General features: G+C 37.1%; 1 long non-coding RNA gene across 1 annotated transcript in view; it reads left to right on the top strand.

Annotated features, from left to right (window-relative positions):
• The window catches only part of LOC113635624, a 21,360-nt gene extending 7,667 nt beyond the window's left edge, over nucleotides 1-13,693 (top strand). Inside the window, exons 5-6 of the long non-coding RNA XR_003438868.2 lie at nucleotides 10,447-10,519; nucleotides 11,859-13,693. This is a non-coding gene — a long non-coding RNA (uncharacterized LOC113635624). The remainder of the gene's footprint in view (nucleotides 1-10,446; nucleotides 10,520-11,858) is intronic.

Here is a 13,693-nt window from a genome sequence, read left to right as displayed (position 1 = left end):
TTAATGATCTATGTATGTAATGTACCGCTGCCTTCATACCGTCATTACCCTTCATGTTTAGCATCCAAATGACCACAAAATTATCGGTTACTTATTTTTCAAGCACTGGTGTATTTTATTTGAGCACGAAAGGCGCCATACCATCTTAATACACCCTGGATCAAACTTTAAAGTCATCTAAAAGTTTGATAGCTAAACCACGCCCACAGACACCTGAAACAAAGGGAGTTTTTTCCCTTCAAAATCCTGACCGAAGTATTGGTCATCTTCCCAAAGATGGGTGGAGTTCGTGACCTTTAAATTGTCACAAAAACCACTAATCCGTGGTCAGACTTCCGGAACAGCTTCAATACGACTCCATCTTCCTTCAAAGAAGTTCCAGCAAGCTTCACTTCCAAGAACGACAACTGCTCTGATCTTCAGGACAACTTGGAAGAACGTCTGACCCCACCCTAACTGACTTTTCAGAGATTTCTCTGTTGCATCCGGACTCTTGTTCAGTAAGCCAATGCAAGTAACCGTTTCCTTTACCAACCAATTTAGATGCGTAATTTTAAGTAGGAATCTTTCATTGAATCTTAAGGTGAATTTAAGTTCTGTGACGATTTCCCAGTTAGGGTGTGATTAATTTTGAAGTCTAAGCTTGCCATTCCTTTCCTTCCTTTCATTAGTTTCTTCTTTCCAGTCTCTTCCTCCCTTTCCCCAATTTTAATTTCTTTTGTTTTATTTTATTTTCATTTTCGTTTTCTCTATTTCTTTTGTTTGTTTGTGTAGTTAGTTTTATGTTGTGTTTGTCTCATTCATTAAATGTCATAATTTTGAGCCACGGGTGATTTGTCTCTGAGTATCGCTCACAAATTAAGGTACCTGCAATATCTCGTCTGAACTACATGCTCTATTAAGTTAATTTAATTCAAATTACGGTATACAGTAAAAGAAGAGCGAATCTTTCTTGGCCGGGAAGATACCGCCTTCATAGAATTAATAAAGGTACACTGCCTGTTCGCCGGACGAACAGACCAAATAAGTGTAACGTTAATTCCAGTACCGTTAATTTCAACTTAGGTTAAAATATTTGGAAGTCACTATAACACGTTTTAGTTGCTTATAAATATTTACCTTGCTTTGTGAGCCAAAATCGCTACATAACATAGTCTTACTTCTATTCAAATTCACAGAGAGTTAATGTGTTGTCCTGTGTCCTTTCTTCTTGGACACGTTTAAGCTCCTGCTTGAAACAGTGGAAGTGCAGATTGCACAAATGAAAAACATAATGACAACAGATTCACATTACTTACACACACATTTTTAGTCAGGTCCATAGATATTTGGCCAGAAGTATTGTCACAATTCAAATATTAAAAAGAAACAATTAAGATTGTATTGTAGACTGTACTGTACTGTAGATTTTCACAGGCTTAAAAAATGGACTAACATACATAATTCTAAAAATGTGATTTATGTTCAATACTTTCCTGCAAATTTGTTGCAGTAAATGCCTGTGTGAAGTCTGGAGCCTTGAAATGCTTTGCCAGGTCTTTACTACAGATGCCTACCATTGCTTTATGTATGTGGGTCTTTTTGCATTCAGTTTTGCCTTCAGCAGTTGAAATGCGTGCTCAATTAGATTGAGTTCAGGTGACTGACAATGGTCATTTAAGAACATTAAATTTCTTTGGTTTAAGAAGCTCTTGGGTTGCATTTTGTGGTATGTTTAGGGTCATTAATTGTTTTATGAAGGCAGTATACTATGAAGCATTGTGATGCAGCATTTGACTGAATCTGGGCAGGATATCTAGTTCTGTACACTTCAGAATTCATCCTGTTACTTCTATCAGCACTGACATTATCAATAACTACCAGCTACCCAGTTCCATTGGCAGTCATACATGCTTTATCATGAACCTTTCTGGAACTTTACTTGTCTATTCCTATCATTCTGGTAAAAGTTAACCTTTGTTTAATTTGTCAGAAGAATTCCTTTACTTGGCAGGCTTTTGTAGATGCTTTCTAGCAAAGTCTAATCTGGCCTTTCTGTTCTTGAATATTATCAGTGGTTTGCATCTTGAGGTAAAAAAATTGTTTACATTTGTGAAGGTGTCTTTTGATTGAAGACTTTTTTGATTGAAAACTCTTTAAGAGTATTCCTTATTTGTCTAGACATTGTGAAGCAGTTTTTCATTACCAAGGAAAGAGTTCTGCTATCACCCACTTTAATTGTCTTTCATGATCTTCCAGAATTTTGTTTCCAATATCTCTCTAAAAGGACTGTTTTTTTTCATCCTAATGATAACCTCCTTCTCTTGCATTACCACATGTAATGCAAGTGAAATAAAACTGCAAAATCAACTCCAAAGAAGAGTCTCTAATTTACCTTGGCTATGAAATTGGCAACAGTCAACATTCTTCCATTTGAGTCTGTGCAATTCCTTAACATCTAATACAACTTTAAAAAGTCTAGTGTAACTAAATGTCTACACTTCCTTCACATCTTGATCACTTAATTTCAAATACATTGAGGTACACAAAGATAAAATAGCAAACATGTTCCAAATATGTATAGACCAGAATTTACATTTTTATATAATAAATAATAATATATGCTTCTTCATCTTCCCATTACAGCTTTAATACACATATTGCTGTTACAATATCCTTCAATTTCTAAGAAAGCTTTCCACTATACTTTTGGCTATACTTTGTTGGACCTCTGGTTGAGAATGTGTGTGGCAATGTAGTAGGGATGTAATGAGCCAACAGAAAGCTGTTTAAATTTCTTTTTTTTTAAGTGACTGATCAGATATGACGATCACGGGTAAAGGAATGGGTCAAAGTGTGATGCATTTACAAGATTGATTGATGTTTAGTAACTACCTTTTCAGGTTTGTGTTTGTTTTTTTAATAAGCCTATTAGTTTCTTTTGGCAAACAAGCTTGTGGATATTTTGGAAAAAAGAGGGATTTAAACAAAATAATAAATGAGGACCAGTTAACTTAAGTTGATGACGCAAAGTGTTTTCATAGGCAATGGTTTCATAGGCAATGTTTCCTGATATTGCTGGTGGCATAGTGGCAAATATAATTTTTAATTACATCTATTATAACCATTTTAACTTTCAAACATCAGTTTTAAATCCAAATATAGATATAGTTATTGACATGGTTACACCCCATTTTTACAATGAATGAATCCCTTATGAATAGAATTCATCTGCATGGCATCTCCTGAGTGGGGAGACCATCAGGAGATCAGGGCCCGTATCCCTAAAGGATTTTAGTGCAAAAAGTGGCTCCTAGCGGCCAAATTCTAAGAAAATTCTCAGAGTCATGACGTTTTCTTAGAATTTCCCCTAAAAGTGACACGAAAATCCCAGTTAATATAAAAGCTATTCCTCAAGATTCCTAGCGCACTCCTAAGGCGAGATCTGCTAAGAGCAGGGAAGAGGACTTTTAGTGGCTTAGGAGTTCCCCTAAGCAGCTGCACAAAATGGCCAACAGAGGAGGCAGGAGAGATGTCCTGCAAACACTGGATGACAGGGAATTATTGAGACGCTACAGATTGGATCGTGCAGAAATCATGTTTGTGGTGGATCTCCTTAGAGATGCAATTACTTCACCAACTCGACGCCACAACGCTATTACACCGGAGAAGAAAGTAATCACAGACATTGATAAAAGCTGAGCCGTGTTACCCTCGTTAAGACCACACTGAGTTTAACGTTGTAATTTCTACTTCATTAAGGACAGCCCCTTGAGATAGGCCATCTTGTTTTCAATGGGGTCCATATGGGAGTGAAAGTACAAAATATGCCAGCTAGGATATTAATATGAGCAAATAAGACACGAATCATTACTTGAACAGGGTGTAATGAGCTTAAGTTTTCACATATTTTAGATTCTAATGTTAGGCTATAACCCCTACTATTCATTTTCCAGATATTTTCTTGAATGTGAAATATTATTTACAATTACAGTCTGCATAAGATTAGAGTGTATAATTATGTTTATTGATTTGAGGGTACGTCCTTTGCTCATTATCACCAAAAGTTCATTTTCATCAAACTTGTAGGATCAACCAATCACGGCTTTTTAAATGATGAGTCATACCTAGCAACGGGGTCAACCACACCTCCTCACTAAGATAGGATTTTCCATCCATTCCTTGCTCAGAGTTCACTGAAAATGTTCTGGAATCACTTCTAAGCTAAAACTCCTGGCAAGGAATTTTTAGGTTAAGTTAGGAGCTCTCTGAGAGGATTCTCAGAATCTTTAGGGATACGGGCGCAGGAGATCATGAGTTCAATTGTTGATGCCAAAGCTATTCATGGCCAGGATGCTAGACAGACATGTCTACTCCTGTATGTATAGGGCAGAAGGCACTTTTCTCCAAGTGTGTTACACTGCCTTGTGAAAAAACATTATGAGCAGTTTGAAATGATTCATGGGTTTTAAAGAAGAGTTAGCTGTAGTGTATGGGATATGGCAGATGACCATTTGGGGCTTGAAATTTGGAATAAATAAAATATGAATATATTATTTCTTGAAATCATTTTCATTACATCATTCATTTACACTTACCATCCACTTTTATAGGAACTGTACAACAGCACATTTGTGCAGTTATCTAATTATAGCCAATTTTGAAGCAGTATTGCAATGCATAAAATCATGCAGATACAGCTTTAATGTGAATGTTGGCATCAAACATTAGAATGGGGAAAAAGTGTAATCTCTGTGATTATCCGTATGTGCAGAGAGTTTTCTGACTAAAAACTCTCTCTCTCTCTGTGTATATACACTCACCAGCCACTTTATTAGGTACACCTTACTAGTACCAGGTTGGACCCCCTTTTGCCTTCAGAACTGCCTTAATCCTTCATGGCATACATTCAACAAGGTACTGGAAACATTCCTCAGAGATTTTGGTCCATATTGACATGATAGCATCATGTTGCTGCAGATTTGTCAGCTGCACATCCATGATGCGTATCTCCCGTTCCACCACATCCCAAAGGTGCTCTATTGGACTGAGATCTGGTGACTGTGGAGGCCATTTGAGTACAGTGAACTCATTGTAATGTTCAAGAAACCAGTCTGAGATGATTCGCGCTTTATGACATGGCACGTTATCCTGCTGGAAGTAGCCATCAGAAGATGGGTACACCTTGGTCATAAAGGGATGGACATGGTCAGCATACTAAGGTAGGCTGTGGCGTTGACACAATGCTCAATTGGTACTAATGGGCCCAAAGTGTGACAAAAAATATCCCCCACACCATTACACCACCAACACCAGCCTGAACCTTTGATACAAGGCAGGATGGATCCATGCTTTCATGTTGTTGACGCCAAATTCTGACCCTACCATCCGAATATCGCAGCAGAAATCGAGACTGGACGAACCAGTCTGGCCATTCTCCTCTGACCTCTGTCATCAACAAGGCATTTGCGCCCACAGAACTGCCGCTCACTGGATATTTTCTCTTTTTCGGACCATTCTCTGTAAACCCTAGAGATGGTTGTGCATGAAAATCCCTGTAAAAATCAGCAGTTTCTGAAATACTCAGACCAGCCCGTCTGGCAGCAACAACCATGCCATGTTCAAAGTCACTTAAATCACCTTTCTTCCCCATTCTGACGGTTTGAACTGCAGCAGATCATCTTGACCATGTCTACATGCCTAAATGCATTGAGTTGCTGCCATGCGAGGGGCTGTTTAGAAATTTGCGTTAACAAGCAGTTGGACAGGTGTACCTAATAAAGTGGCCGGTGAGTGTATACTCTCACAGCCTGTGGGTTCCACTCAAGGTTTCTTCCTTCAATTCTATGGAGGGTGTGATTATAAGTATACAGTCTGACACATGTATTCATGTAAAAGATCACATGGAGTTCACATCTCATCTATAGTATCGCAGAGTCCAACTGGAGCTGGTAGATCTAGATTTAGATCTAGGATTCTCACAGAGTCGGCCTCATCTCAGTGGAGGTCCAAAATCTTCATCGCACGGAAGACTATTGGAGCTGGTGCAATTTCTGGATGCCTCGGGATGGGCAGAAAGAGAGGAGCAGTGGAGGAGGGATATATTCATATGATATATATATATGATTCTAATATAATATGAAAATTTTATATATATATATATATATATATATATATATATATATATATATATATATATATATATATATATATATAAATCTTTATGGGGACTGCAGATTCTGCTAGTGTAACACAATATAATTGCCTCCACCAACAAGTGGGAAAAGATATTGACAAGATATTTCCTTTGAACGAATCAGTCCAAGAAACAAAACACTGATGACTCACCTGGAGTACTCTGGCTCTCTGTACATATGTGTCACCACTTTCCATCACCAGTAATAGACGACCCATTGGTCATCCTATTCTGAGAAAAGACAGAGCTCTCCAGTAAGAGCTGAGAGCACTCATGCATCCTGGTGAGTCAAGCACTCTGTGGGTGAGATCTCTCCTAGGGTGAATTCACTGTGATGCTACCACTGAAATTCTTTAATTCAAAAAGACATTGCATTCAACTCTTGAACCACCAAAGCCTTTCTAACTGTGTCCAACAGACTGTATAATTTTTCTGTGCAACAACATATCTCACTGTGCAACAATACACATTTACAGGTATAGTTATATAATATCCTAGATTTTTTTTTATCATTTTTTGTATATATTATTTTGTACATATTAGTCTCTAATTTTGTATTCTTGTTTTGGTGACTTGGAGTTGCCGTAACAAACCCAATTTCCAAACGGGGAATTGCTCAGAAATTCCTGGTTACACAACTTCACCTGACTGTATACTTTTATAGATTAGATTTTTTAGATTAATTGATGACTAGCAAATTCAGATTTTATTCCCAATTTGCTAGTCATCAATTAATCTTACTTGATCAGAGGTGTACCAAGGGTTTCTTTCAACTGCTTCAAGTGGGAATCCCCACCAATAGAGCCTCCCCTCTAATATTTTCAGTTTTCCACACCATCTCTCCCTACTGCACAAACTATTGACAGAAATTTATTTTATTAGTTTGGTGTGTTCCAGCTCAGCACATCAGGTTTCAGGTTCAGGTACCCCGGCAGCTACTGGGCCATGAGTTGGCTTCTCTGGGCAGGCCAATGCGGAATGCTTATATAGCTCCAAGATCTCTTCTGGGTCATTAGTATAATTCCCTGAATGTGTGCAATCCTTATTACTTACCTCCTCTGGCTCCTCCCTTCATTCACAAACTGTCACTTGAGCACGCCCCCACTTACATAAGCAGCCAAGCAAGCCCAAGCCATGACACTACTTCCAGGATGCATGACTTGTGCAGCTTTTTTTTTTATTGTAAAAATTTAATGCTTGATTTAAAAAATGTATAGCAGGCAAGCTTTTAGTTTTGATATCGGTATTATTTTATAAAAGAAAAAGTGCACTTTGTACAAGAACGATTGGTTTGAGTATGTCTGGTATCTCAGATACAATTAGATAAATAAACAGGTATACAGGTGTTCACCACCAGAGGAGTTTATATGATGTTCTTGATATAAATGCTGCAAATTGCACATGGTGCTATTATAAAAGATGTTGCAGTTGGGAAGTTGAGAAGACTTCATGCAGCATGTATAACTTATGCTAAAGGTGCTTTATATAATTCTGTCAGTACAATTAGTTTGAGAATGTGTATAATTGTAAATAATTTTCACTGAACAGTTGCATCATGGGGGGGCACAGTGGTTAGCACGTTTGCCTCACACCTCCAGGGTTGGGGGTTCGATTATCGCCTCCGCCTTGTGTGTGTGGAGTTTGCATGTTCTCCCCGTGCCTCGGGGGTTTCCTCTGGGTTCTCCGGTTTCCTCCCCGGTCCAAAGACATGCATGGTAGGTAGATTGGCATCTCTGGAAAATTGTCCGTAGTGTGTGATTGCGTGAGTGAATGAGAGTGTGTGTGCCCTGCGATGGGTTGGCACTTCGTCCAGGGTCTATCCTGCCTTGATGCCCGATGACGCCTGAGAGGCACAGGCTCCCCGTGACCCGAGGTAGTTTGGATAAGCGGTAGAAATCATGGAAGATTTCAGAACAGACTCTCAGATTAATGATAAGAAAGACAGAAGACAGTAGTAGGAACAACATTTGCATGGTGAAAAATGAGCAATGAAATGTAATGTTCATTTCTACACTCCACACAAAACTCTTAAGAAAGAAACACAGAGCACCTTATTTACAATGAAATACAGAGATGGGAATATCATGATATGGGTGGGCATTTCTGTAATTTGTGCTGTGGTGTTACATGTCATTGAAGGACACATGAATAGAGAGTTGTACCAGGACATAGTAGAGGAAAATATAATCTAAATATATATATATATATATATATATATATATATATATATATATATATATATATATATATATATATATATAATAATCTAATTTATAATATATATAATCGGCTAAAACACTGAATATGGGGAGAAGATGGAAGTTCTCAATTCCAAACATAAAGCCAAAATAAATCAAGAATGATTTCTGTGGCCTAGCCAGTCCCATGAAATAAGTTCCTGTCGTAACTCAGAGCCGGTCTCCAAGCCGACACATCACAGGGTGTCCTCTTCTTTTAGGCCTTTTGGTTACTAAAAACTATAACTATTAGTACTACAAAAACACTGAGAAAACTCCTCAGACCTGGATGAGAATGAGCAAACTTCTTTATTGTGGTCAATCAGCCAACAAATTTTTAAGAGAAATTGCCAAGTTGAAAGTAACAAATGACCCTCCCCCCCCAAAAAAAAGCATGTCATGCAAAAATCAATCAAGAAAAACAAGAACTCTCGCGAGGTTCTTGCAAAAATAAAAACACACACACCTCCACACACACACACCACACAAGTACACACATCACACACACACCACACATGCACACACACCACACACACGCGCGCGCACACACACCACACATACACACACCACACACACGCGCGCGGGGCTGCCTCTTTCATCTGGCCAGAAGAATTTGACACACACACCTTCGCCCACGGACACGCGCCCACACGCACCCACGCGCACACACACCTTCGCCCCCGAGCCCAAGATATCTTCTCAATATATACCCTGGCGCTCCTAGGAGCCTCCTCTTTGGTTCCAAGTATTTCTTGTCCCAGGTGCCATATCACCTTATTTACCGGAATCACCTCGTATGTTTTCTAAATACACTGACCTAATTTCCCCTTATTTCCCATTACCTTTTCCCCATATGCCCATTTATGGATTTTCCTCCCCTTAGTTCTTAGGACCTAGGTCTGTGTCTTTTTCATTCTACATAACAAGTTATCGCTATGAGCTAAGGTCTGGGAACCATGGTCTTTTCCATTCTACATAACAACTTATGAGCTAAGGTCTGGGAACCAAGGTCTTCTCCATTCTACATAACAATTTTGTATTTGTTATTACAAATGTGCTCAAAGGAGCCTTACTTCCTGGTCAAAGTGGAAGATTAATCCTTTTTACAGCTACAATGAGCAAGTTTCCTCATTTCATTTCTTGCTATGATAAAAGTTCTTGATTATATTGGTTATGTTGTATTACTGTTTTTGCTAAGCCCTTGCTGTTATAATGTTGCTTTGTATTTTGATTTTCACTTCCTCACACACTGTTGATTAGAGAGCTCAGACTGACTAGGCCTGACAGCCCCGAATCTGTTTTTTTTTTACTAAGTTTATGATTACAATAAACATCTTTGGCCTACAACATCGCCTACATATGTCTTATGACAGCAATTGTAATATTTTGCAAGGCCTAATACTTTACTTTGGTTATAGTATTGTAAGGAATAATACTTTAATTATTTCTACTAAGATTTTTTACAACATTCCCTTGCAAATATTTTGGAGGATTTTAACATTTGCTTGGGGAATAGACCATTTTACATGAGGAATGGGCCAAAATCTGACCACAGTTCTGCAAAAACCTAATCTCAAACCTATAATTGGCAACAACTTGCAACAAAGTACTAATGTTGGTAATTTGTCGTGTCCAAATACTTTTTCCCCCCCAGTTAGACTTTAAGAATGACTTTGACAAAAAAGGACTAAAAAAAGGACAAAAAATCATTCTCATGGCTGGAACAGGAAGCTACAGTTACACCAGGAAGCTACAGTTCATCTTCAGAGTGTGAGATTTCAAAGAAAAATGTCTCTGTGTGTTTTCAAAGAAATAGCAATCATGTAGAGAGAATGTTTTGTTATGTTATGCTAAAAAGTGTTTCCCTTTATTTATCCCACTTTTGGGACATCCTGCAATAAAAAATGAGCCAAAATATTTCCTTTTGTTTACTGAGGTTAAGATCACAATTAAGTTTAAGTGTTGTATAGCATTAATTCTCTGCATTAATAATGTCAGTGGTATGTGTGTGCATGCATGTTTGTTTGTTTACAGGTTGGATCAGAACATGGAGCTGCCTCCAGAACAGACTAGTGCAGTTGGCACCAGTGTAACATCAACTGAACAGGTGAATCACACAGTCTCACATTTGCCAAAACCCATTCACACATCTCTTCATGTTTTTAATATCACTGTGAGACAGACCCGCACAGTTGAGATTAACAGAAAACATGTGCTGATAATAGTTTGCTTGTTGGATAAGCTCTTTCAGTGATGACCAGACTGAGACCAAATAGAGTAATGTCAGCATTTATGTACATGGGGAAGAAGTAAGGATTATATGTGACTTTGAGCTGGTAGAAAATTACAGGCTCATGAAAAGCATTGAATCTGGCTTCTGCATAGAATCTCCTTTGCCTCATGATGGCGCTATTGAGAAAGAACAAGCACATCACACAGTGGATAGGAGGAGATTCATCATGTCTTTTCGTTGCATATCAAGAATTGTAAAGGCCTGTTTTGTCCTGCCACTTTGTTAAGCATATGTATATTTGTGAATAAAATGTATACATTTGATTATGCTGCTTATAACATTACACACAAAATACTGGGTGTGTTAAAAATGTTAATTTGGAACGGTTCCACCTTAAAAAATCTTTGACTTGTGTATGCAGCAAATGAATCAGCATTGAACAGTTCTTCCAATAAAGATTCTAATTGGTTTTGTATTGATATGGTTATATCAGAATTTCATTATTATTATTATTATTATTATTATTATTATTATTATTATTATTATTATTATTATTATTATTATTAACATTGTTATTATTATTATTATTGCTGTTGTTATTATTATTATTTTTGTTGTTGTTGTTGTTGTTATTAATAACAACAACAACAATAATAATAATAATAATAATAATAATAATAATAATAATAATAATAATAATAATAACAATAATAATAATAACAATGTTAATAATAATAATAATAATAATAATAATAATAATAATTATTATTATTATTATTATTATTATTATTATTATTATTATTATTTATTTATATGCATTCATACATATCTTTTTTCACATTACTGTGCTTAGAATTGTGATTTTACTGTTACTGGTCTAATTTATTATTGTGACCATTCAATTAATTTTAAACATCTTAACAAATTACTAATTTGCACACCATAGAAAATGACATTTGTTTTGTTTTTCCCTTTTTTATATGCTGTAATGTTAAATAATAATAATCCAGGATTTTTATTAAATGTATTATATTTGTCTATTGTTTTTGTAAAATAATTAAATTACTTATACAACTTGTTCATAGAAAGAAATTTGCTTTTTTCATATACATCTAATTTCCTTGAATAGAAAACATTCATAACTCTTTTGTTAACCGGTTGATCTGCTTTTCCTCTTTTTCTGCCAAATCATTTGTTATTGTGCCTTTGACAGCACAGATCATCTCGTCCACTACTAGAAGAATTGAGACTGGAAGCTTGTGACTTAAATGGTCGGCTTTCATAACAGGGTTGGTTGGCTGTCTTAGCTTCCATTCTGCCCTAGCTCTGCAACAGGAAACAGATGTAAGGTCAAAAGTCTCACCTGGGTCGGAAGCGAGGCTCAGTGACTCGCATGCCAAGCCATCATTACCAAGCAATGAAGGGAGCACCCTATCTGCTTCAGCTGCAACCAATTTCAGATACTGAGTGAGGCCCGTGTGCCGATGTATCCCACCAGGACTTGGACACATGACCTCTGGCTTCTAGAGAAAGCCCATCCCAGCTAATTTTAATCAAGAGTCTTTGACTGATGGCAAAGTTGGGCGGAATCGTTCATTATGCACATTGGTGCAGACAATATTATTACCTGTTGTTAGGCCATTACATTACTTATAATCCTTTCAGATGGTGATGTTAATTCAAAGCAGAGGTGAGGACTGATATGCTGCCTTTGAGGAGTAGGACAGGCCTGAAACTATTATTGCAGCAACTAGGCAACACTGATTTTGAATCATCTTTAATAGCTCTCATACCATCTTTGTTAAAAAGAGGTCCATGTTTTTGATGAGACCTATAGAACTGTATTAAAGTATTTAAACTGTATTTAAAGCATTTTATAGATTATTACTTATTAATTATGTACATATTATTATTTTTAGAAATATCTTATTATAAAATATCTTATTAGAAATGAATTATTTTAAATATTATTATATAACACATGAGATTTACATATACAGCAAGATCAAAATATTTGAAAGATGTATGTTTTTCCATTTGATTTCCTTCCCAGACTCCTGTCCTTAATTTCAGTATGTTCTTTTTTCAAATGAAACCAAATTTTGCCTAAGTATATTCAATGAAAGATTTTCCACCAAAGTGCTAGCACCGAAAACTGGGCATCAACTGATCCTGTCTGCCCAGATTAGAATTTATGTCAGACATACAGATCCACAGACCCCTGCCTCCTGCACTTAGGTTCTGAAACGATAGCTGTGAAGATATTCTCAGAAGGAACTCTATGATGGACGATGGTGCAGGCATTTAATCCTTTCCTTTCTTGTTAAAACATTAAATTTTCCTTGCGCCTTGTAGCTGTCAAAAAGAGTAAGGTAGCTGGCAGACACAGGAAGCTACATGCATTGATTCAGCTTGCTGTGATGGGGGATGTGTGTCCAATCACCTCATGAAAATGGCTTTCCCCAGTCCTTTTATAGACAATCACACACAGTTCAAGGATTATGCCATGCATGCATGGCACTTGCTCTCAGTTTTGTTAATTCTTCTTGTCATTGTGCACTTGTTAAGTATTTGGGTCATTAAGCTTAAAATGGCCTGGAACCCTCACCCTAATAAGTTTCTCTACATCCCCTGCACCCTCTCCAACCCCGAGACTTTGCTATATATTACAGCAGCATTCAACATGGACATGTTATCCTTGTCTTACTGATGCCAACTTCAAGTGATAATTAAGTAGTTTTATGATGGTGCCCTTAAGTGCTGAAGAATGACATGTTGGGGTGTCACAACTCATTGATAGACCACTGTATTATTGATCAGTGATGTCAAAGCCAAAAAGTTAATAAGGTGTAAACCTTTGCTTAGTTGGTGATGAGATAATGAACTTCTGAACTCTATGGCATCTTGGTGGAAAGTAAATGCATTTAGCTCCAGCAGAGAATTAAGGGTAGTATCTGAGGAAAAACAAAGACTGAAACCTTTTTGCAGAATGATATTAATGTATTTGTGTACCAAAATGTAATACAAGATCACAATAAACACTTTGTG

Source organism: Tachysurus fulvidraco, chromosome 17 (assembly GCF_022655615.1).
Source record: "Tachysurus fulvidraco isolate hzauxx_2018 chromosome 17, HZAU_PFXX_2.0, whole genome shotgun sequence".
Lineage (NCBI taxonomy): Eukaryota > Metazoa > Chordata > Actinopteri > Siluriformes > Bagridae > Tachysurus > Tachysurus fulvidraco.
The sequence above is the reverse complement of the archived record's forward strand: the minus strand, read 5'-3'. Positions and strand labels throughout refer to the sequence as shown.